Here is a 26,853-nt window from a genome sequence, read left to right on the forward strand (position 1 = left end):
TTGCTCTTTATAAGAAGAATAGAAAATGAGAGTACAACAATATTAAGCTAAAATACAATGTGTTTGTATGTGCATGTATATTTCTTACATTAAATGACTTTTTCAACAAATAATGATCAATTGTTGCAGAACATGGACTGGATCCTGGTGGAAGAACCAAGCAGCACTTGGAGACTTTGGAGGATCAGAGGTTTATTTAACACTTGTGGGCTCAGAGGAGGTTGTTCTCCAAAGGTCTAAGGCTTGAGCACAAACAGGGAGGGAGATTAATATCCTTCTACTTCTACATACTTGGTACTTTTGGCCCGCGTGGGAAACAGGGTAGGAAAGAAGAACCTGGAAGGGCTTTGAGACAGGGACTGGAATTCCCTTGCTGGTTTGGTCGACCATATTAGAGTACAGGTTTTTCCCTATCAACATTGCTTCGTGTATTGTGTTTTTGTTATCGATAATTGTATTTGTATATATTCAGATAAGACCTGGAATTATCTACAATATATGGTCAAGGAACACTCAGTTTTAAATTGAAAAGAAAAATAAAACAGTCATAACTAAATATTTTCAAGACATTTTCATTTTTCTACTTTGAATTAGCTTTTTCCATTTTTCATTCATGTTTGAAAGCCTCCAAGTAAGAGAAAGAAAAACTGAGAATAGGAAGAATGGAAGAGGAAGGCTGAAAGGGGAAGAAATAGGAAGGGAAGCAAAACAGGCAGTCCATGAGCGGTAGATGAGTGGGGGGTTATGGGTTGTCAGCAACAGTAACTGACTTCAGCTAACTAAGCAGAAAGGCAACTTACTGGAAGTATGAGTAATTCACAGAATGGTGATAATGCTTAGAATCTAAGACTTGTAAGGGACAGGAACAAGAGGTGGGAAAAATCAGTTCTAATGATGCCCTTCCATCACTGTGCCCTGGGTACAGACACCAGACCTGGAGAGTCTGACCCACCTATTTCAAATCAGTGCCTATCGCTTGGCTAAAGGGGATGCAGGAAGACTGTCACTCACCAAGATGGCACCATTGAAAGAATGGAGAAAGGAGAGTAAAATGCCACAAGAAGTGAGAAAGAAATGAATAAGAATAACCCTGACCAGAAAACAATAATGACCAGAAACAACCATGATATTTTTTAAAAAGATTTTATTTATTTATTAGACACAGAGAGAGGCAGGAGGAGAGAGCACAAGGAGAGAGAGGGAGAAGCAGGCTCCCCCCTGAGCAGGGATCTTGATAGGGGCCTCGATCCCAGGACCCTGAGATCATGATCTGAGCCAAAAGCAGATGCTTCACTGACTGAACCACCCAGGTGCCCAATAATGAATTTTTTTCCATCCATTAAATTAAAGCTCCTCCTTTTGGAGTCTTATACATGTTTCTTTTGGCAGGAGGAGGATAGGGAGGGGGTAAATGAGGATGATCTAAGATGAGGTAGAGGATGTTATTTCTCAGGAAACAGATCAGTAAACCACATTTTTTCAGGATAATTTTTTTAAAAGATATTATTTGTTTCTTTGTCAAGCAAGAGAGAGCAAGAGAGAGAGCACAAGCAGTGAGAGCCGCAGGCAGAGGCGAAGCAAGCACTCTGCAGATCAAGGAGTCCTATAAAGGACTCCAGCCCAGTGATGAAGTTTTAGAATATTGAGTAAGGTTCAGTGGGGGTGGATTCCAGAGCCAAAAACCAAGAAAGAATTCTTGAGACATCTTTGGTGCAAAATAGTGGATTATTAAAGCACAGGGATAGGACCGGTGGGCAGAAAGAGCTGCTGCCCCAGGGTTGTGAGGGGTGGTAGGTTCTGTATGATGGGGTTAGGGAAAGTAGGAAAAGGGAGGTTTCAATACAACTTTCATATGCTAAAGAGGACCTACAAGATACCTGATACCAGAGACCTTTTCATTGTCAAGGTCATTTCCCCCTTCCTAACAAGTTATTAACATTAAGATATGTGGGAGATTCCTAAAGAATGTCACATATGTTTCATGTGGAGGAAGGTTTCAGGGTGTCAGTTTTTGCTTTGTCCTCAGCCAGCCTTCTGTTCCCTCATCACCAGGACCCTGGGATCATGACCTAAGCCAAACTGAGCCACCCAAGTGTCCCTTCAGGATAATTTCTAAATAGGAATATGAATAAATGATATGCTTTCTCATTGAAAAATTGTCTTAAAAGGATTTATATGTGATGACTAATAGAATAATTTGTAACATCAATCTAAATTATAAATTGTGTTTTAAAGAAATACACTTCTGTTTTGTTCATGCAAACAATTAAACTAAATGCCCATAAATTTGGGGTTTCTACAACTCTGCATGGAATAATTGTATTATTGTTCATTTAATAATATAAAAATATATTATACTGAGTGTACCTAAAACACTTAATGCTCTTAAAAAGATTCTACCAGCATTTTCTATTGCACTATTTATTAAATTTATTTATTTATTTGTTTATTATCATGCAAAGGGAAACTCTAAACTCAATCTGGATGAAATATCTGTGCAATTAAAATTAATGGGCTCCAAATTTAAAAGGTGTTTTGTTATCTTAATATATTAAAAATTATACTGAAATTAAATTAAAACCTTTGTTTTTACATACATTTTAAATATTTTAGAAGCAACTGCATATATTGTGTCTTTTCAAAAATTTAGCTTCAAATATTTGAATCGTAGGAAGTTTCATGAACACAAGACTAGGCTAATAATAAAACATAAAATGAAAAGGAAAGTTATTTTGCAGGAGATCTCATAACTAACACCATTTAATTTTAAAACACTCTTCCAGGGTGGAGGAGTAGCAGGCTGAGTTGACATTAGGTAGCAGAGATCAGCTAGGTAGCTTATCAAACCATTCCAAACACCAACAAATCCAACAGGAGATTGAAGAGAAGAAGAGCAGCAATTCTAGAAACAAAAATTGACCACTTTCTGAAAGGTAGGACCTGTAGAAAAGTGAATCTGAAGCGATGGAAAGATAGACCTCAGGGGGAGGGGCTGGCTCCCGGCAAGTGGCAGAGCAAGGGAGTACAAAATCAGAACTGTTAAAAGTCTGCAAGTGGCAGAGCAAGGGAGCACAAAATCATAACTTTTAAAAGTCTGCTTGGAGACTCCAGGCAAGGCACTGTGCCAGAGACAGAGATGCTCAGTCACAGACTGGGTGAGCTTGGCATGCAGCTGGAGGCCAGGGAGACGGAAATAATTGAGCGCTTTTCTCTGAGGTTGCACTGAGGAGTGGGGCCCCGAGCTCTATGCTCCTCTGGGCTGGAGACTGGGACAGGCCACCAGGTTCATTCTTGTCCTCTGGAACTCGATGGAAAGCATTCAGGGAACAAAAGCTCTCAAAAGTGAACCCGAACAGGTTACTTAGCCAGGCCCCTAGCAAGCGTGGTGCAATTCTGCCTCAGGCAAACACACTTGAGAACCACTACAACAGTCCCCTCCCCCAGAGGATCAGCAAGAAATCCAGCCAAGACTGTTCACTTACCAAGGAGAACAGGGGAATTCCAGAGGGGGAGAAAGCAAAGTATGGAATTCATGGCTTTCTCCATGATTCCTTAGTCTTGCAAAGTTAATTATTTTTTAAAATTTTACTCTTTTATTATTCTAATTTTTTAACTTTTACTCTTTCTGCTTTTAATGTTTTTAAACTAGTTTATCTTAACAATACCTTAATACCTTTTATTAAAAAAAAACTTTTTGAATCTTCTTTATTATAGTCATATTTTATACTTCATTGTATCTAACTTTATTTTTTGTATACACATAGAGTTTTTCTTCTAAAAAATTCTGGGATAAAACTTCTAATAGATCAAAACATACCCTAAATCTAGCACAGGGCTTTGTTCTAGTCTCCAGCCTAAGCAAAATCTCTCAACTTTCTTTTTCTTTCTTTTCCCAACCAACTTATCTTATCAACCCCTTTCTTAGAACTTTTAAAAAATTTTCATCTTTACAGTTATAGTTCATCCCTTCATTGTGTTTACCCTTATTTGTGTGTGTGTGTGTATATATATGCACATATATTTTTTTCTTTTCTTAAAATATTGGGAGATAGTTTCTTCTAAGAGACCAAAGTATTCCCAAAATTAAGTGGGTGATTCTGTTCTATTCACCAGTCTAATATCTATATTTTCTTTCTTTTTATCTTTAAAAATTTTTTTTAAACCTCTTTATACCCTCTTTCTTCCCCCCACAATTTGGGGTCTCTTCTGATTTGGTTAATTCACATTTTATGGGGTCTTTGCCACCATTTTAGTATTTTATTCTCTCATTCATATATTCTTATCTGGATAAAATGACAAGGTGGAAAAACTCACCACAAAACAAAAACAAAAACAAAAACAAAAACAAAAAAAAACAAGAGGCAGTACAGAAGGCTAGGGACCTAATCAATATGGACATTGGTAATATGTCAGATCTAGAGTTGAGAATGACAATTCTCAAGGTGCTAGCTGGGCTCGAAAAAGGCTTGGAAGATATTAAAGAAACGCTGTCTGGAGAAATAAAAGCCCTTTCTGGAGAAATAAAAGAACTAAATGCTAACCAAGTTGAAATTTAAAAAAGCTATTAACGAGGTGCAATTAAAAAATGGAGGCTCTTAGTGCTAGGATAAATGAGGCAGAAGAGAGAATTAGTGATATAGAAGACCAAATGACAGAAAATAAAGAAGCTGAGCAAAAGAGAAACGAACAATGACTGGACCATGAGGGGAGAATTCGAGACATAAGTGATATTATAATATGAAACAACATTAGAATAATTGGAAATTCAGAAGAAGAAGAAAGAGAGAGGGGAGAAGAAGGTATATTGCAGTGAATTATTGTAGAGAATTTCCCTAATATGGCAAAGGGAACAAGCATCAAAATCCAGGAGGCACAGAGAACCCCCCTCAAAATCAACAAGAATAGGTTCACACCCCATCATCTGATAGTAAAACTTACAAGTCTTAATGACAAAGAGAAAATCCTGAAAGCAGCCCAGGAAAAGAAGTCTATAACATACAATGGTAAAAATATTAGATTGGCAGCAGACTTATCCACAGAGACTTGGCAGGCCAGAAAGAACTGGCATGATATATTCAGAGCACTAAACAAGAAAAACATGCAGCCAAGAATACTATATCCAGCTAAGCTATCATTGAAAATAGAAGGAGATATAAAAAGCTTCCAGAACAAACAAAAACTAAAAGAATTTGTAAACACCAAAATATTGAGATAGGAAATATTGAAAAGGGTCCTCTAAGCAAAGAGAGAGCCTAAAAGTAGTAGACCAGAAAGGAACAGAGATAATATACAGTAACAGTCACCTTACAGACAACACAATGGCACTAAATTCATATCTCTCAATAGTTACACTGAATGCAAATGGACTAACTGCTCCAATAAAAAGACACAGGGTATCAGAATGGATAAAAAAACAAAACCCATCAATATGCTGTCTACAAGAAACTCATTTTAGACCCAATGACACCTCCAGATTTAAACCAACAAAAAGAAATTAAAGGCATCCCAATCAGCAAAGAAGAAGTCAAACTATCATTCTTTGCAGATGATATGATACTTTCTGTGAAAACCCAAAAGACTCCACTCCAAATCTGCTAGAACTTGTAAAGGAATTCAGTAAAGTGTCAGGATAGAAAATCAATGCACAGAAGTCAGTTGCAATTCTATACACCAACAACAAGACAGAAGAAAGAGAAATTAAGGAGTCAATCCCATTTATAATTGCATCCCAAACCATAAGATACCTAGGAATAAATCTAACCAAAGAGGCAAAGAATCTATACTCAAAAAACTATAAAGTAATCATGAAAGAAATTAAGGAAGACACAAAGAAATGGAAAAATGTTCCATGCTCATGGATTGTAAGAACAAATATTGTGAAAATGTCTATGCTACCTAAAGCAATCTATAGGTTTAATGCAATCCTTATCAAAATCCCATCCATTTTTTTCAAAGAAATGGAACAAATAATTATAAAATTTATATGGAACCATTAAAGACCTCGAGTAGCCAGAGGAATGTTGAAAAAGAAAGCCAAAGTTGGTGGCATCACAATTCCAGACTTCAAGATCTATTACAAAGCTGTCATCATCAAGACAGTATTGTACTGGCACAAAAATGACACATAGATCAATGGAACAGAATAGAAAGCCCAGAAATAGACCCTCAACTCTATGGTCAACTAATCTTTGACAAAGCAGGAAAGAATGTCCAGTCAAATGGTGTTGTTCAACAAATGGTGTTGGGAAAATTGAATGGCCACATGCAGAAAAATGAAACTGGACCATTTCCTTACACCAAACAGGAAAATAGACTCCAAATGGATGAAGGACCTCAATGTAAGAAAGGAATCCATCAAAATCCTTGAGGAGAACACAGGCAGCAACCTTTTGGACCTCAGCTGCAGCAACTTCTTCCTAAAAACATTGCCAAAGGCAAGGGAAGCAAGGGCAAAAATGAACTATTGGGACTTCATCAAGATCAAAAGCTTTTGCACAGCAAAGGAAACAGTTAACAGAACCAAAAGACAACTGAGAGAATGGGAGAAGATATTTGCATACAATATATCAGATAAAGGGCTGGTGTCCAAAATCTATAAAGAGCTTAGCAAACTCAACACCCAAAGAACAAATAATCCAATCAAGAAATGGGCAGAGGACATGAACAGACATTTCTGCAAAGAAGATATCTAGATGGCCAACAGACACATGAGAAAGTGCTCCACATCACTCGGCATCAGGGAAATACAAATCAAAACCACAATGAGATACCACCTCACACCAGTAAGAATGGCTAAAATTAACAACCCAGGAAATGACAGATACTGGCAAGGATGCAGAGAAAGGGAAACCCTCCTACACTGTTGGTGGGAATACAAGCTCGTGTAGCCACTTTGGAAAACAGCATGGAGGTTTTTCAAAAAGTTGAAAATAGAGCTACCCTATGACCCAGCAATTGTACTACTGGGTATTTACCCTAAAGATACAAACGTGGTGATCTGAAGGGGCACGTGCACCCGAATGTTTATAGAGCAATGTCCATGATAGACAAACTATGGAAAGAACCTAGATGTCCAGCAACAGATGAATGGATAAAGAAGGCGTGGTATATATATACAATGGAATCCTATGCAGTCATCAAAAGAAATGAAATCTTGCCATTTGCGAGGACATGGATGGAACTAAAGGGTATTATGCTGAGTGAAATAAGTCAATCAGAGAAAGACAATTATCATATGATCTCCCTGATATAAGGAAGTTGAGAGGCAATGTGGGGTGTTTGGGGTGTAGGAAAGGAATAAATGAAACAAGATGGGATCATGAGGGAGATCAACCATAAGAGACTCTTAATCTCACAAAACAAACTGACGATTGCCAGGGGGAGAGGAGTATGGAGAGGGTTGGTGGTTGGGTTATGGACATTGGGGAAGGTATGTGCTATGGTGAGTGCTGTGAAGTGTAAACTTGGCAATTCACAGACCTGTACCCCTGAGGCTAATAATACATTACATGTTAATAAAAAAAAATTAAAAATTAAAAAAAAATAAAAACACTCTTGCACAAAGTGTGTCTGGGTACTATTACAGACAAGCTAAAGGAACTGCAATTGCAGATGCAACATTAACCCACTGCTAGTTTTTTTACTTTATCAAGTCACCTAATCTCCCTGAGCCTTATTTTACTCACCAGTAAAATGGAATAATATTACTTACCTCGTAGGATTGCTGTGATGTTGAAATAAGTACATGTGAAATGCATGTTAGGATGACTAGCCCTTAGTAAGTATTGGATAGTTACTAAAATGACTCATGTTGTACCATGTAGATAAAGATCTATAGTCCAAACAAAAAGAATGGAAAACTGACATCACTCTAGGGAGATATGAGGTAAAGAGTTTTGAACCATGGAATTGCATTTCTTCTAATGAGTCAGTTAATATTTGTCATTGAGTTTATATAAAATAAAGCCTAAGCACACCAAGACATCCATGTAAATGTCCTTTCCAGTTCTCCCAACCTTGAACCTAGCAGATGCTACTAAAATAAACAGTGATAGCTGTGACAGGCCTTTCCATGTGTAAAATGACTATTTCCTAGCTGTGGCAGGCCTTTCCATGTGTAACATGACTATTTCCATTCAATAATCCAAATGGGTTATAGGACTTCTTCTAAAGCCTCACACCCATCCCCTTCCTATTCATTCTATCCTTGTTCAGCAATTGTGCCAGTCTCCTTGGACAGTGAGGTCTGTCTCTATCCTCATTCCTAATTGTTTCCTCTTCCTTCTGGCTTTGAAGGCACTGAAGACAGAAGCCCCCACACCAAAGGCTCACTTCAAAAGCAGTAAGCACATAGAGGTGCTCTGCCTTGGAGGACAGCCATTTTACTGTACCTATGCATTTGAGCAGTTCCCCAGCCATTTGACCTGGGCTGTCAGTTGGGCCCTGCTCTGTTGGACCACTGTATCCCATATACACCCTGGCCTCAGTGTCTAATGCCAAGTTAGCTTCTCATGGTCCTACAGAAATGTATGAGAGCTGAAATAAACCTCATGAGCTCCAAAATACAAAAAGAAAAACCAAAGATGAAGTAGCAAATTGTTTAAGTTAATGCCTATTTCTATCAAATCTCTATTGTGATTCCATAGCATTAACTGTTCACTTGAATTTATATGCCTGAGGACGTGGTAGTTGCAAGAATTGCAGGTTAGGTTTTCATACCTCACTACTTCGCAGAGCTCACTGATAGTTTACAGTGATTGTGGAGAATTATCAGCCAATTATAAATTAAAATTGTTTATAGTCAAATAATTTTAAATTCTATAAAAATGTTTATAACAAAAAAAACCTATCTTGATGTAGGATATGAGTGCACTGAAATGCATTTGCAATGACATGGCACTTTGGGAAGACTAGAGTAATACATCTCTAGCCCCCCACACTGCTGCCAAGTCTCACAAAAGAAACCAACAGACACATGAAAGGATTCATGGCAGAGATAAATACAGTTCCCGAGTCTATGCATAAGAACCAAGCCTGCAAACATACACAAACGCAAATGTGTGTATACACACACAGATACACACACACACACTGGTGGGTGATGGGAACATTATCCTCAAGTGACACCTCTACTGAGTTATCAACCGAATTTTGAAAAACTGCAACTTCAGTGCAGTGTGGGAATGTTATGTTGATATGAATGTAAGTCAAGTATGATTAGGATGCAGGAAAGAGAGCAGTTCCCCATGCTTATTTCTCACCCAAAACACACGGACAATGACCCTCTTGTGTTGTTTCAACAACAGGCATTAACTTAATGTGTACTGAGTACCTACAACTTGAAGCAAGCTTATTCCAGATACTGGGAATACCTACTTGACACTCTCCTATGATTTTGAAAATGTTCCTATGAAATTTGGAGAATAAATCTAATAGATCTCCAGGCTTTTCTTTTAAATATGATAGGTAACTTCCTCTCTAAAGATTGCAAGCACAGATAAGATCAGCTGTGAATTGTGGTCAAGCTCTAGTTCCTTCTCCTCATTCAGAAAAACAAGAGAAAGCTAGTGAGTGATGCCACATTAATAATTCTGAATTGTTAATAATTTCCAAACATCTGGCTTAAGTTCGTATTAGCAATACCAGACACTAGAACACTTTTTTTCCCTTCAGCTCTCAATTCCAAGAATGATAGCTGTTAGGGCAGGGAGGAATTTTGACAGGTTATGAGACTAAAACAAGGGAGGCTGGTAGCCAGTTGAGTCTTAAATGTTCCAAGGTCCAAGCAATACTCACCACCCGTAAGGAACATGGAGGGGAAGGAATGTTTCATTGAGAACACAAGAAAGTCAGAGAAGAAGGCAAGGAAACAAATAAGGAAAGGAAGAGAAAATGAAGGAAAAAGAGAGAAAATAGAAGGAGAAAAGAAAGGCAGATGCTGGAGAATTTCTGAGAATGGGTGGCTCTTCCCACCGCCCCAAGTCCTTCCCTCCACCGTAAACAGTGTGTTTTGTAACCATCAGCAAGAAGTCATAGATACTACCTTCCACCTGCAAGTTCTTGCAGATGGTGGGAGGATAAACAGGTTAATAAATATGTTAATGAACTTCATTGCTGGTCTGAGTTAAACCTTAAGTCTTTTTTCCCATCACCCTTCTTTTTCAATTTATTTAAGAGACTGATGAAAGTGTTTATCATCTTTGGTTCTTGAGAATGAGTGCCATTTGATACTGCAGGTCTCATCTTGGGGCCCAGTAATCATCATGAATAGTGTGGTTAGTGTGATTTATAGGGCAATCCTTGGCAGTCAGAAAGCAAATGCATTGCCAAGTCACAACGAAAGGTCCATTAACACCCCGAATAAATTAGTATTAGATTCAGTATTCTAGCTGGAAACGAACTAACACCGTTTGTACAGTACTTCAACAGGCAAAAGGAGAAAGGGTGATTCCAGCAGGTTTTATTTTTCAAAGTTCCAATGTTGTTTTGAGATTGCAAAAAGACAAGCTTGTTATAATAGTGGCTTTACTAGCCTTCTAAAAGAAGTTTAAGATGAACCAGAAGCGATATTCTTCAGAATAAAACATTAATAATACATTCTTTGAGGAAATGGATGCAAGAGAAGCCCATCAGCATCGTCAAAACTAATTATTTGCAAGCGAAACATTAAAACCCGGTCACACAAGATGAACCCCACGCAGGAGTTTGCCTTTGTGCTTGAACTACTGGAGCCCAAAAGGATCATTGCATTATCCTGTTGGCAGATACATCCAAAAAACTGGCCGCATTGTGTCTTGTCATTACAATGCTTCTTTCTGTTAAATGGTTTAAAATGTTTAACAAGCACATTACAAAACTAGCCAAGAAAATGCTTCCCTTCCAGAGATTAGATTTTGAAGCCCGCCATTAACACTGGCCTTTGTCAGTGACTCAGCCCACATTAGCAAAAGAAAGCTTCTTACTGACAGACTTGCTCTTAAGGAGCCTCTAAAGGGAACACTGGGGGCTTTGTTGTTGCTTCTTCACACATTATTAATGGAGGTTTAACTGAAGCAAAGGGAGTCTTTCCTTGTCGCCAGCAATTTGTCTTTTTTTAAAAATAATTATTTCCTATCTTTATCATATTTAGACAGTCATCTAATCAGATTGCAATAAAACTTGATGACTTGATTCCTAATTAAATGGAAAGAACTCATCTAACAAAATGGTCTTTTTCTCAAGTGTGTGTACACCTAACAAAAAGGCTTTGGCCAAGTTGCTGCCTGAAAAGGAATATGCAAAGCCATAGAAAATAGGGCCTTGGCTCCAGTGAATATTCCACTACATAATAGGGCAATGACAGAAGAATGAATTCTTAGACCCACTCTCCTTTCCATTAAGAATTTATTACCATTGGGTAGCCTGACTCTTTCACTTAGGTTTTCAATTTGCTTTCATGGAGTCTTGTTTCCAATTAAAAATTAGCCCTAGTATGTGATGATCAAAAAAAGCCCAACCACCAAACAAACAAACAAACAAAAAATAAGAAACAAAAGAAAACAAACAAACAAACAAACAAAAATTAACCCTATCATCTCTATTATCATTTGATCATGCTCTCAGATCTCGTGGTCCTATTTCATTCTCTGCCTCACTTTCCAAAAACCACTGACGGCACAAAGAGACCTCCATTGCTCATCATCATCCCCCAAAACCCTTCCCCTGTGACAGTGATGCAGCTATATCTAAACTGGAAATTACTTACTTGTCCTATCATGTTTGTCCTTACACTCAAATATAGCAGCAAAGTAAAGTAGTGCAGTTTACCTGCTCTAAATTATTGGCCCTCATCCCAATCTGAAAGCATTTTATGTAGCCAATACAAAGTAGACAAGTAAACATAAAATAACTAAATAATGGCCCCAACATTCAAACCCTGGGATGTTTGGAGGCTTAGTACAAGACCTGTCACCTGATACAATGACACAGTTGGATTCATAATGATAGGGAAAAACTGTACTCTAAGATGGCTGACCAAATCAGCAAGGGAATTCCAGTCCCTGCCTCAAGGCCCGTTTGGGTTCTTCTTTCCTGCCCCATTTCCCGCACGCGCCAAAGGTACCAAGTATGCGGAAGTAGAAGGGTATAAATTTCCCTCCCTGCTTGTGCTTGAGGCTCAGACCTTTGGAGAACAACCTCATCTGAGCCCACTGGTGTTAAATAAACTTCCAGTCATCTAAAGTCTCTGAGCGCCGCTGGGTTCTTTCACCAGGATCCAGTCCAGGTTCTGCAACATTTGGTTCTCTGACCAGGAAACCCAATGGTACTGGCCCATTTTTGCCCCCGATTTTGGGCAATGGTGGGGCAAGGACAGAACAAGGAATCGTCAGGGAGAAGGCGTGCCCTGCATGATTTTCAGCAGTCTCTTGCCCGGTTGCCTCAGGCTGGCCCACTCCACTGTTCGCACCCGGACTCAAAGGAGACTTGGCAGGTGAGGACCTGGTCCTGACTTCAAATTCTAGTAATATCTGGGGCCTCAGGACCCAGTCAGGCTCACCCCTGAGGGTGGATGGGGAGACTGATCACCTCCCAGAGACCTCTTAGAGGTCTCACAGGTAGGGCTTCCAGGGGGGAGGTCCTTCAGGTCAGGACCCCCACCCATAAGGGGAGACAGGAAGGAATTTCCAAAAGGAATTCCACAGGTCAGGGCTTCCTGGAGGGGAGCAACTGTAATAACTTCAGTATGAATGCTTGAGTGAATATGCAGTTTGACCTGGCCTGTTGGGTGGACTGATTCTGTGGCTCCACAGGTGGGCACCGTTAGCGTCCCCAGAAGCCTACCAGAGTCTGAGTGGCCCTAAGTTGCTTCTGTGGTGACCTCATAGGGTCTAAGGTGAGCCGGTTTGGGATGCCAGTCTGGGGTTAATATGGATTCACTAAGGCTAAGAGGCATCCAGGTGTATCCTCTGGTCTTTCCTTTGGAGGGACACCCACCTTTCATTTGTCTTCATTCCAATGACATAAGAAGGGAACACACAGGGTGGCCAAGGGAGTATCCCTGCTCATGATGGTGGAGGCTCTTTAAAACCTACAGTCTTAGATTGTACGCTCAAAATTTTGAGATGCAAATTCTCAGGAGCCTATGGGATCAAAACATTTGGAAAATTAGGCACATTATAATAAATGAAATGGGCCCACCTTTGGGGTCGACTGGCCCTCCAAGGGGTCCTTAAGACTTACCCACTATCCAGATCATTTACAAAATTATGGTCGGGACTCCCAGACACCCTAACCAATTCCTATATATTGATTATTGGTTTCAGATAGCCCAAACTCTGCCCCCACCTCTGAGTCTGATTCTGTGCTAATAGGAAGGACCAAAGTAGAACATTTGTAACCCAAATAAAGAGCCCAAAGTCTGTAAGGAAGCAAAGCCGATGAGGGAGGCCCTGGCCAGGGCACATCAGGAGCAGCAACGTGGATGAACTCTGGACAAGGATGACCCCATTAGAAAGTGTGGGGGCCACAGTCCTCCTCTGACCTGGGGCCTAAAGCTGAGCTGTAGGAAGACAGTGCTCCTGCTTCTTATAAGTGACATGTGTGGGGAGATACCCAACTTAGCTGTTCTGACAGCCCACAGGAAACTTAATCCAGGTAGAAACAGGCTATAAAATAAAGGAGCTCTCATATTTGCCTTTAGGAGAAAGTGGGAGGGGCGCCTGGGTAGCTCAATGGGTTAAAGCGTCTCTGCCTTCTGCTCAGGTCAGGATCCTAGGTGTCCTTCAGGATGGGGACTTTAGAAATATTCCCAAGCAGCTGCCAAACTTTCTTTGTTTCAGGGAAATTCCCTGTCTTCTCTGGCCCAGTATGGATTGTCTATCCCTGCCCTTGTTGGTGGAAAAACATGACGCTTGCTTCTCTGGAGCTGATGATCATCTGAACCAGGAACCCTTTCTCTGCCCTCTGGCAGCACTTTGTCTCTTCTGCCTCGCCATTCCCCTTTTTTCTGTTTCTGCACCATCTTGGGTGCAGCCTGCATTACTGGCTTCTAGACCATCCTCAGTGCCCCAGGCGCCACTGTCAAGGAGCAAGAAGAGCACCCACAGGAAATAACACCACCCACTCCAGATTTCCCCATGGGCCTCAAGTGAAAATTGACCATGGGGTAGATCCTGGTGGAACCTATTTCAGCATTTAAACTAAGTTTGTTAGTTTAATTCAGACAGATGTGTCTTTTAAGTTATCAGTGGCAAAGGCGAAATTTTTATTCTATCAAGGTTTACTGAAGGCCAAATAAACTCTGTTGAAATTTGTTAACAAAGTGATGACTAAACTGATGGTTAATTGTCTCAAAGTTTTCATGGGTAATTGTTAAAGTAGCTTTAAAAGTCTTTGGTAACTTGAAACTTTAAAGTTTTGGTTGGATGACAAATGGAATTAAATTGTGAACATCTAGGTCTCTTCCAAATGGAATAAAATGCTAAAGCATTGATTACTGGACATAGGTTTGTGCCTTTGACTTCCTACTGCAAAGAAACTAAGAATATTTAAATCTGTTGGTAAACATGTCTTGTGCTTAATGGATTCATAAATTTGCTGCCTAAAGAATTCTGTTGTAACAATTCACAAATGGTTAATACTTAGCCATCATTAGATGTTAGGTGTTTCTAAGAGTACAAAATTTTGCTGATTGTAACTATGACTGATGGAAATAAGAGAAACAACTGTGGAAAAGTAGGAGATATGTAAGAAAGATAAGGAATGGGAGTGCATTTTGTTAAAGGAAAAGAAGGTAATTTTGTCCCAAATGATATGGTTGTTTGGAAGGAAAAGGCTTGGGACAAAACCTAAATGCAAAAGAAAGTTGTAGAAGGTTTGTGGAGGGAAATCTTCAGAAGAAGAATTTTAAGTGTAGTTATGATGGACTAAGATTGAAATAAAAAAAAAAGAAAGACACTGGTATAGAAAGCTGGTTTTCTCTCTGTTTAAAAGGACAAAACTTTCTTAGGTTAATTGATCTGCTGTTAAGAAGAAAACATAAACAGTTGTTTCCTCTTTGCCTGTCCAGAAAAACTATCTTCCTGTATCAGGTTTACCTGTATCGGGTTTTTTTTTAACCTGTATCATTTTACCTATATCAGGTGTTTAACATTCCTAGTTATATTTAGGCATGTGCTTTAAAAATTTCTAAGATTTTAGCAAATGTTGACAAGATTTAAATTGTAATGAAATCTCTTTAACAAATTAGGCTTTTCCTTGGTATGCTATGTTAATCAGGAAGTACTACTAAATGAATGATAAACTTTGGCTTACACTTGGGTAAATGTTATAATGATTCTAGAGGTTCTATACATTTCCTAAAGTTTTAATGTTTTGATAAGGTCATCACTTGATATTTAATTATTGAAGTGTTTTGTGTCACAGAAATAACTTGATTTCCTTGCCAGCTAAATTGTAGACTCTCATTTCATCAGCTCTTTAATCTATCTATTCTGAGTTTTTGTCATTTATAATTGTTTTGATTCTATTGTAAAATGGGTTTCACCTTAAGGGAGATTCATAAAAAGGACTTTCAGGACAACACAGGTATTCAATATATTTAAGATCAGAACTGAAATGAGTAAGAATTTCCAGAACTAACTAAAGCTGCATTCAAACTAAACCGAAATTAGTAACATGGGACTAAATGAACTAAAAGATTATAATGTTATGTCTCTTATTCTAGACATTGCTCATTCTCTAATGTTTGCTCTTCCAGACTAAGAAAAATTTTACTTAAGTTACCGGTGACTTACAGAAATGTAAAAATATTCATTTGTAAAAAAATCAAAGCATTCAACTTTTCTCTCTATCTGAATCCTCTGAAACCCAAATGGTCTCAGTAAGTATTCTTCCATGGCAATCACTGATTTTCACAAGTTCAATAAAAATCTGTTCTCCTTGTAACAGGATAACATTGGTTATTTTACCAAGGCTTTGACTGGAATGTCATATTTGAGAAAGACATGCATAGACTCAGATATGACCAGACAGCTTTAAGGAACTCAGTTGACTTTATGAAACCTGGAGCCATTAAGACCCTTGGAACTGTTGGCCTGGTACCTTGCTTACAGAATTCCCAGCAGCTTCACCATGTCAGTAAAGAATGTCACTTCCTGGAAGGTGCAGGAACCTCAGGATACTTTGGGATGCTCAGGAAGAGGAATTTGCCCAAATAGACAGGTATCGCAAGCATGCCTGATGGCAAGTACTTGGCTTGGCTTCTGGCCTGGAGAGGCTACTAAAAGTTCAACATATAGATTTTTTATGAGAAGTTCCAGCAAAGCAGATTATAAAAGGTCTGTATGATCACTCACTGTTCTTGCTGTTCTTATGTAAATAATTAGGCCAAATCTGTTCAAACTGGACTTCTTTTTCAAATAAATTAGTCCTAATTTGGCTATCTCTGGAAATGAGGGTTATTTTAGAGAGAAAAATTATGTTTCAGTAACAGACCTTTGTGGATGTTAAGTTCTGGATTTGATTGTCTTTAAATGTTTGTTGTTTACCTATGCTAGACAACTAGAGCTAAACTTAAGAGAAATTACCACAGTAACTCATATATAGACAATCTTCTGCTGATTATTCTGTGGGGGATAATAACACAACCCCATGGGCACATAATTATTTAAACAACTGAAAAATGGGATTGATTCCCCCAACAATTGTATAACTTAACTATCACCATAACCAATTCTGTGGGGCTAGGATAATGAAATTGCCTAAAAGCCAGAAGCATACCCCATCTCATAGGATTAACTATAGACTTGTGGAGATAATAGCTTACCCCACTTTCTTTATGATTGGATTAGAAGATGCATATGGGACTCCCTTTATCTCTTGACAAGTTTTCTCCCACTTGCCAGTGATCCTTTGAAATTAGGATATTGTTAAGGCTGGACCACTCAAGAAAAGGGCTTCTTAATGGTTTCATCCCTTAGTCATGCCTATCCTAGAAGTCACCTCTATCGAGGTACAATTACAAACAAAGGCTTTAGCTAAGCATAGAACAGCCCTCCTCATAAAAGGAGCCTCAATGCTCACTTTGGGACAGTTCCCGACTGTGACTTCACATCAGGTACAGATTTGTCTTAGAAACCAAAGGCCGCCAATGGATGATGGAGGCCAACTTATTAAATACCAGGCTACACTGATAGATATGCCTGAAATAATACCTAAAACCTGACAGACTTTAAAATCCAACTACCCTTTTTCCTGGACCTGAATATCATACTTCTGTAGAGCATGACTATTGGAGGTCATTGATATTGTTTATTCTAGTCAACTGGATTTATTGCCACAGCTATAATTCACCTCAAAGGTTTTATGGGAGGCCACCCCCTGTAGTAAGTAGGCTTAGAGGAGACCTCAAACAGATTGGAAACCTAGAAGTGTCCCAACACCTCCAAACCTGGGAAAAACTCAAAGGTGCATCTCCTGAGAAGCTTTAGAAAGGATCCCCTCAAACCATGGTGGACAGGGCCCCACACTGTTGTTCTAACCACCCCTACTGCCCTCAGTGTCTTAGGTGTCACCAAATGTGTCCACTGCTCTGAAGTAAAAAAAATCACTGGTGTGATTCATCTCACCCACTCGATGAATCACACCAGTGGAAAGCTCAACCAGATCTTACAGACCTGCTCCGTCTCCACCTTCAATAATACCCCACCGACTGACGGACATCTGTTCACTGTGGTGCCTGGCTATTGTCAGCATGACACCAACACCCTCACCTCAGGAGTTGGACTTTACATTGTTCCCTGTTCTGTCTGGACTTTTTCTCAGAAACTTGTTATTGTTATTGCTTATTGGGCAGCCTTAGGAACCTAATGATGGATTACTAAGTTCATAGAAAACACTGTTAACAGGTGAGCTACTGCCCAAATACTAGCCATGCAGGGCCATGGTAATAGATGATAATGATGCCCTCTAAACTAGGTGTTTAAAGGGGCATCAAAGGGGGGAATGATAAGGAAAAACTACTCTAAGATGGCTGACCAAACCAGCAGGGGAATTCCAGTCCCTGTCTCAAAGCCCTTCCCAGTTCTTTCCTATCCCATTTCCCATGTGCACCAAAAGTACCAAGTAGGCAGAAGTAGAAGGGTATAAATCCCCCTCTCTGCTTGTGCTTGGATCTCAGACTTTTGGAGAACAACCTCCTCTGAGCCCACCGGTGTCCAAAGTCTCCAAGTACCACTTGGTTCTTCTGCCAGGATCCAGTTCAGGTTCTGCAACCATGTAACCCCATTGCCCCTCCCCAACGCACACACACACAAACTATGCAGCTCCTCTAACAATTTTAGTTTGGACCCATTAAAACACATTTATAGCTTGTCTAAAATAATTCGATGACTTGATCCAAGCAGTATTTATTTTCAAGGGATTTTCTGCCAGATCTATGTCTTACTAAAGCACTTAACAGTTATTTTTGGAAGTAAGCATTAAATATCTTTTCTGCAGCAGATTGAAAGAATACGTTTTGATGTCTAGTCTTTGGCTATAATTACAGGTAAATTTAAATATTTTACACAGTAGTAGAAGAAAAACAGTTAACAAAGCTTACTTGAAAATAAAATGAATCATTACACTGAGCCATTTATCTCTTCTGCTTGCATGCATGACCAACAGAAGTTTGTTTTGTCCTCAAGTCTCTATCCTGATAGTCAACAGCTGTTGCTTCCTTCAAACTATAAACTCCATCTTCCTGTTTTACCTTAACTGTTTTGCCCAAAATACCTTAGATATGATGGCAATTTAAAATCTGAACAGTTTTTGTAAATCATAGCAATTACATTGTGAGTATCAGTTGCTAGGTGTTACTATGCATCAAAGTCAAGTCTAAAGATGAAGTTTTAGAATCTAAGCGAGGTTCTAAGTGGGGTGGAGTCTAGTGCTGATGACCAAGAAAGAATTCTTGAGCTATCTATCGTGCAAAATGGTGGTTTACTAAAGCGTGGGAACAGGACCCACGGGCAGAGAGAGCTCCTGCTCCAGGGTTGTGAGGGGTGGTAGGTTCTATATGGTGGGGCTGGGGGAGGTAAAGAAAAAGGGAGGTTTCAATAGGACTTTCATATGCTATAGAGGACCTATAAGATACTGGTTGCCTTGAGGCCTTGTGATTGAAGAGGTTTTTCCCCTTCTAGCAAGGTATTAACATTAAGATAGTTGAGGGATTCCTAAAGATTGTCACATATGTCCCACCCAAGAGTGGGGGTGGGGGTGGGGGAAGCTTTTGCTTTGTCCTCAGCCAGCCTTCCTTCTGTTCCCTCATCACTAACAGCAATACAGTTAATTCAGATAGTGTTTCTATAAAGTTTTTTTCCGGCGAGATAAACACAACATCAGGCAAAGTGGGTGCAAGGCAAGATTTATTAAAAACACTCTCTGGTGACGTTTCAGGGCTCAGGAGAAGGGGAGCCGGGAAAGTTGCGCCAGGAGGAGGTGGGCACCCTTGGGCGAGGTTCCCTGACTCTTCCACTTAGTCCAATAAACTATTGGACTGGAAAGCAGAGTGGTGGAAGTCTCGCCCAAGGCAGGGAGGAGGCGGCTTTTAAGGGATCTTGGGGAAAGCTCAGGGATCTTTTGGCAAGTTTCCCTTATTCGGATATCCCGCCTGCTCATCGGGATCCCATTGGTCCACAGGAGCCCGGGGCGGGGGTCTCAGATTCCTGCTTGGGCCTTTGTTCTCCTGTCTCAGCTCAGGTCTTGTGGTGGGAACTTTCGCCATCTTTAGTAGCCCTTCCTGCCAGCCCAACAATTTCCAACTGTAAACCATTTAAAAAGGGAAAAGGGTGGGGGGACAAAAAACAACCCCGGCTTCCCAAGCTCAGGCTGGAAATAATGTTTTTCAGAGAGGAATTGAACGTGATTTTCTCATCTGAGGACAATGTAGCAGACTATCACTGACATCTACTTGAATCTATAAAATTTCCCTTTCATGTTAGCAGACCTTTTTTGTCTGTATCAAACTCATCACAAGAGTTAACAAGTGCAGAGATTTTATTTCAGGCTTTAAAAAAATTTTTTTTGAACATGTTTGTTCCTTCTGTAACTGTCTTAGGTATCTTATACTATTGGTCGTGTCCTAAATACTTTTGGCTTAGATTTTATGTCATCCATAAAGTAATAATTTGCTGCAGACTTTCAAGTGCAATATATCATTTATATGCAACCTTGCAGTTAAGATAAGGCCTTGCATTTTAATGTGATGAGGGAACAGAAGGCAAGCTGAGGACAGCACAAGCTGACACCTGGCAACCTCCCCCCACCAGCACTTCTGGGTGGGACAGGTGTGACATTCTTCCCTGAATCTCCCAACTATCTTAATGTTAAGGCCTTGCTAGAGGGAGGAAAAACAACCTTAATCTGACAATGGCAAGGCCTCAAGGCCTTGGGTATCTTGTGAGTCCTCTTTAGCATATGAAAGTTCTTTTGAAACCTCCTTTTTCCTTACCTTCCCCAACCCCATAGTATATAATCAGCCACCTTCACAATCCTGGTGCAGCTGCTCTTTCTGCCCAAGGGTCCTGTCTCCATGCTTTAATAAACCACCATTTAGCACCAAAGACATCTCAAGAATTCTTTTTTGGTTTTCGGCTCCGGGCTCCACCCCACTGAACTTCACCTATATTCTAAAACTACATCCCGTGTGCATAAATGTTTTCCTTTTCTGACAGAGGCATCCTTTACTGTGGGGTGTATTGCAAACATTGCAACAGAAGTGACAAGAGGAAAGTAATAGTTGAGATTCATCACTTCAGTTTTAAAATAGTGATTTGAACTAAAAGCAAAGAAAACAATTTTGAATGCCAAGGCTTTTGATTTGCTGTAACTGACTCTTTGCTAGACCCAAGATTTTTGAGCAGTGGAAGTCTGATTTTGGGTATCCAGAGCCAAGTCCTGGAGGAATTAGGAAATATAAAGTTAATGGGTTCAGGACTATCTATGGAAGAGAAGAGATGAGGAGCCAGGTAATTGGTTCTAGAATTGTTTTGGGGAAGATAAGAGATAGGGAGGAATCCCATATTTAGCCCCACTCCTTCCCTCGGGCTGGAAAATACACTTTAGCTGACATTGGTAGGGATGGACTCTTAACAACCTGAATCCAAAGGAAATGTGGAGATCATGGTGATTTATTAAAAACCCCAAAAGTTCATGTGTATTTTTTGCACATCTTGTACTTTTCTGTGAAATAGTATATGCTAATGTGATAATGTAGATTAAGAGAGAGGAGTTTACTAGTCTTTTTTCATTAATAGGTTATGTCAAAGAACATTGTGGAAGGCTTTGATATGTACAAAAAAGCTGTTGGGTACTCTGTCTAGTGCCCTCTCCTGGATTATGTATGCCTTTTTTTGTCTTTAAGCTAATTTGCAATCTAAATGGTATACAGATTGAAATAACTTTTGTCCATAGAAATGCAAATGTATTTTATCAATGGAAATGCAATTTTTTATTTTCCTGTGGATATTAACTAATTTTGAAACTATTTATACATTCAGCATTTCTGATTGCCTACATACATGTACATGCTTTTTGAATTCTTTTTTGAACTGGTTGTAACATCTTACTGGTTCTCTCATTTACTACTGAATTAAATAAATTCTTTGACACATTTTGGTCTTATTTGTGTATGAGTCATGATCTTACCCTTTTAAAAATATTTAACAAATACATTTTAGTGAACAGGACATTTCTGGAGACATATTAACTTATTTTATTTACAATTATGAGTGATGATGGAGATCTTAGGCATCTCCCCCAAACAGCAGGGGAAATGATTTGTAGAACAATAAGTAGTAGTTACTTACCTATTGTCACCTCTCCAATCATAATATCTAGTTATTGTGTGCTTAGGGACAAACTCCTTTCCCTTTGGCCTGGCTTTGTGTTTGCATAGGAAGGTTTTTCACTGGGAATAAACCTTCCTGTCTTCCCCACCCCTTTACTCAGTACTAACTAAGGGAGATGATGTACTTTTCTGATTAGAAAGACGGGAAGAAAAAAAATTGGACAACATTCAGAAGGAACATAGCTCAATCCCCTTTTCCTGGTATGCTTTAGGATTAGTTACTTTCATTTTAGAGATTTTGTAGGGATAAGCACTAAATGAGAAGGCTACCACTTATCTCATTTACCTGCTTTGTCAGTGAAGTCCACTAGACTAACAGACCTGAAGTTCCATTTTTCAGGAACTTTATTGGTAATAAAGCTGATATTTTGAGTTCCATTGCTTTCATCTATCTCTCAAATGGTTTAGAGCATGGGTGAGAGAAAGAGGAATTGCTTATTAGTTTCTCAGACTCTAGATCCAAAAAAAGAACTGTTGTATTAGTCTTCCATATATAAATACATTAACTGATGTTGGCATACTTTAACACCAATTAATAAGATATGTTCCAGGAATGCCTTACTAGAAATCAAGGTGATTACAGAGTAAAATTACATGACAAAGCCACTTCCAGAATAGAAATATCCAGTTGACTTTGGCATTCAGTTTTAGAAGACAAAGGACTTGCTCTATTTATATTATGTCAGAAAATGTCTAAAATTTTTTCTAGGCTGTAATTTATGTTATGGGGTGAGTCCAATGCCCTGTATACTTTCTGAAGCACAGGGATTTTACTCACTATGATAAGTTAATCAAGTTAGAGATGTTGCAGATTGCTTAATATAGTGGCAATAGAGGGTAGAAGAGTATTAGACAGAACAGCCCAATGCTAAAACCATGAAAAGCCTCCAATGGTTTTATGATGTTTTACTTTATATCCTGTACAAAGTAGTTAGATGAAGATTTCACACAGCATTTTTAAGCTTCTAAGTTAAATTTATCCACTTAGTCCAATAAACTATTTACTAGGGAGTTGTTATAAATGTAGTACATAAATGAAAATAGGAGACACAATTAATAGCATTGGTTATATAATGTAAAGGAGGGTTATTTAAAGTTTATAGTGCCAATGACTGATTCCATGAATCCCAGAAACGACAACCAAAACAACTTGTTCATAAAGCAAAGCCAAGTTATTTCCTCAGTAAGAAAGACTCCTACTTTGATATTCTCTCAGGAGAGCAAGGATATGTGGAATATTTATAAGATTTTGGGGATTCTTGTTTAAGGCATATCTTTCAATGTGGACTAGGGGGCTGACTGAAACTGAGGGAAGTTTGTAACAAAATAGTTTAGAATCAGTGCACACAGTTGATGAAGTCCCAGAACCTAAGTCAGGTTCAGTGAGGTGAAGATCCGAAAATAAGTTTTGAGGCGTGAACTGTTGTTTGATGAGCTGACTGGAGCAATGCTATGTTCTGAGAAAGGGTATTTACTCTACAAAGGGCTATTTGAGTAGTCTGTTACTGGAACAAATGGATTTTTGGAAAGTTCCTTCAAAAAGCAATTAAATTATTTGCAACTTCATCTTCCTGGTCAAGAATTTACTGGAATAGTAAAGTCTCATTAGAACAGGCAGTTTAATTGTAAAGTCATTTTGATGTAAACAGTATTCTATGTGGTGACAGATAATTTAGGTTCTCTACAGCAAGTTTTTATAATGTAATCTTCGTAACAGTTTTTGGCCATTTGTTGATTATCTCAGAATATAAATAAACAACATTTATTGGAAGGAGCAATTTAGAAAATATTGTTTAGTATTTTAGAGCTGAAAGAAATGGAAGCAGTAAAAAATTTGGACTTATTAATGCTGGGATAATCCTGAAAAGATGAAATGGAGACTTTCTTAAAGATAGAATTGTTTTGCTAGTTATTTTCTTTGGAAGTAATTTGTAGTCTGTCTGTGATTTGTGGTGCTTCCAAAATAGATATGTGACTTTCCTTGTACCTTGCTCACACCAAAAGTCTTTATAGACAATAAGCTTCTTTATATATTTTTATATTTTATTTTATTATTTTTTAAGAGGCTTCATACTGGGGCATGAACTCACAATGCTGAGATCAAGACCTGAGCTGAGATCAAGAGTCAGATGCTTAACCAACTGAGCCACCCAGGTGCCCAATGCATTTTTAAAATTTATGTTTTCTTATTAAACATTAACATTAACTTGTGATATTATGAATGCTTCTGTAGATTTAGAATCAGTTTTTTGACAAGTCATTTGTGGAGATGCGTAATCTAGTTCTGTAGTACCCATCCATGAATTTGACTGAAACTACAATAACTGACTATTTCAGTATCAGCTAGATAGCTTTGGTATCAGAGTAGAAATCAAAACAATACATATCTCAGAGAAGTGAAACAAGATTCATGGTTCTTTGGAAAGCAATTCCATTGGAATACTTTATCTGTTATTTTAAAGCATGACACTAGGAAGTCCAGAGTTGATATATCTGGTTTGCAATCTCTGTCTCTTCTTCCCCTTTTTACAATTTATTTTGAAAGTTTTCATTCTTTTCCTTTTTATTTTATTAAGTAGCTAGTATTGGAGCCTATATTTTCACTTTCTTTTTTTTTTAATTGAGGCAATTTTTAGAGATGAACAAATTTAGTAGCTAAGGTAATCCTGAGAAAAAGAACATGGGTAGAAGCATATGCTTCTAGATTTTAAACTGTACTAGCACACTAGCATTAGTATAAAAGTAATTTTTAAAAATCCATACTAATAAAAAACATCATAGTATTGGTACAAAAATATAAACATCAACCAATGGAACAAAATAGACAACCCAGAATTAAACCTTGGTATATACAGCCAAGTAGTACTTGACAAGGGAGCCATGAAAACCCAGTGTGGAAAGGATAGTCTCTTCCAGAAGTGATGCTGGGAAAATCAGAGAAATAAAGAAAAATGCAAAACAATGAATTTGGACCTCTATCTCACATCACTCATTAAAATTAACTCAATATGTATCAATGACTTAAATATAAAGATCTGATACCATAAAACTTCTGGAAGAAAATGTAGGGAATAAAATCAATATTGGTCCTGACAATATTTTTTTGGGTGTAATGCTAAAAGCACAGAAAACTGAAATAAAAATCAAATGGCACTATATCAAACTCAAAAGTTTCTGCACAATAAAAAGAAACAACAAAATGAAACACAGCCTATAAAATGGGAGAAAATTTTTGCAAACCATACATCAGATAAGGGATTAATATCCAAAATATATAAAGAACTCAGACAACTGAATAACAACAACAAAACCAAACAATCTGATTAAAATTGGGCAGAGAAACTAAATAAATACTTCTCCAAAGAGGACATCAAAGTGAACAAAAGACACATGAAAAGACACTCGACATTACTGATGATCAGGAAAATGCATATGAAAACCACAGTAAGATATCACCTCACACCTGTTTAAATGGCTATCATCAGGAAGACAAGACAGCAGGTGCTGGAGAGGATGTAGTGTTAAGAGGAACTTTATCCATTGTCAGTGGGAGTGTAAATTGGTGTAACCACTATGGAAAATGAAATGGAAACACCCCAAAAAATTAAAAATATATTTACCATATGATCCAGCAATTCCACTTCTAGTTATATACCCAAGGAAAATGAAAACAAGATCTCAATGAGATATGTGCATTCCCATATTTATTGCAGCATTATTCACAAAAGCCAAGATAGGAAAACAACCGAAATGCTCTTCAGTGGATGAATGGCTAGAAAAGATGTGGTACATATACACAATGGAATATTATTCAGCCAGGAGAATATTCTTCAGCCCTATTTACCACAACATGGACCTTGAGCATACTATGCTGATGAAATAAGTCAGAGAAAGACAAACACTATATAACTTACATGCCGAATCTAAAAAAGTAAAACTTGTAAAAAAACCCAGTAAAATGGTGATTACCAGAGGATGGGGGTGGGGGGATAAGAGTGATGATATTTGGGAGCACAAACTTGAAATGAGTAGTAAAGAAGGAGGAGAATTCTAATGCATTAGTTAATGAATACAGACAATAATATTGAACTGTAATTATGTAATGTGATAAATATTCTAAATGGGCTATAGTAATATATTAAAATAATATGCTGTACACCTTAAGCTTATACAATGTTACATGTAAATTTATTCGGTTGAAAAATTTTTATTTAAAAAAGAAAGGAGCTTATGATGGAAAAAAATTGATTGTCAGCCAATAGTTCAAAAACCATTATTTGTTAAATATACAATTAATCTAGAAGTTCTATATTATCAAGGCAATAGTTAAGTGTTTTTGTTGTCTTCTTAGGCTTCTGTTATGAGGTATTGTTTTCCTTTTCAAAAGGAACTTTGATATTAACTGTAGCCTATTTTCACCTGAAGGAGAGAAGAGGGATGGAGGGGAAAGAAAGTATAAAAATAGGGCCATAACAAGCCAGACTCCTTGAAGATATTGTAGTTTGCATGTATTTCTAGGGATGGCCTAATCTTTAAGATACTTTCAAATTGAATGTTAAGAGGATTGTCAATTTCTCCCCAATATTCAAGTTTGTCAGTGTCCTAATACCAATTTGTACTATCTGTGACTTATTCGTTCAACTATATTTATTGGGTATATGCTTGTTATAGTATTCTATGACAGGTGCTAGAGACAAAGTGGTTCTTTTTTTTTTTTTAAATAAACATATATTTTTATCCCCAGGGGTACTGGTCTATGAATCGCCAGGTTTACACACTTCACAGCACTCACCAAAGCACATACCCTCCCCAATGTCCATAACCCCACCCCCCTTCTCCCAACCCCCCTCCGCCCAGCAACCCTCAGTTTGTTTTGTGAGATTAAGAGTCACTTATGGTTTGTCTCCCTCCCAATCCCATCTTGTTTCATTTATTCTTCTCCTACCCACTTAAGCCCCCATGTTGCATCACCACTTCCTCATATA

The sequence above is a fragment of the Mustela nigripes genome, chromosome 15, assembly GCF_022355385.1.
Source record: "Mustela nigripes isolate SB6536 chromosome 15, MUSNIG.SB6536, whole genome shotgun sequence".
Lineage (NCBI taxonomy): Eukaryota > Metazoa > Chordata > Mammalia > Carnivora > Mustelidae > Mustela > Mustela nigripes.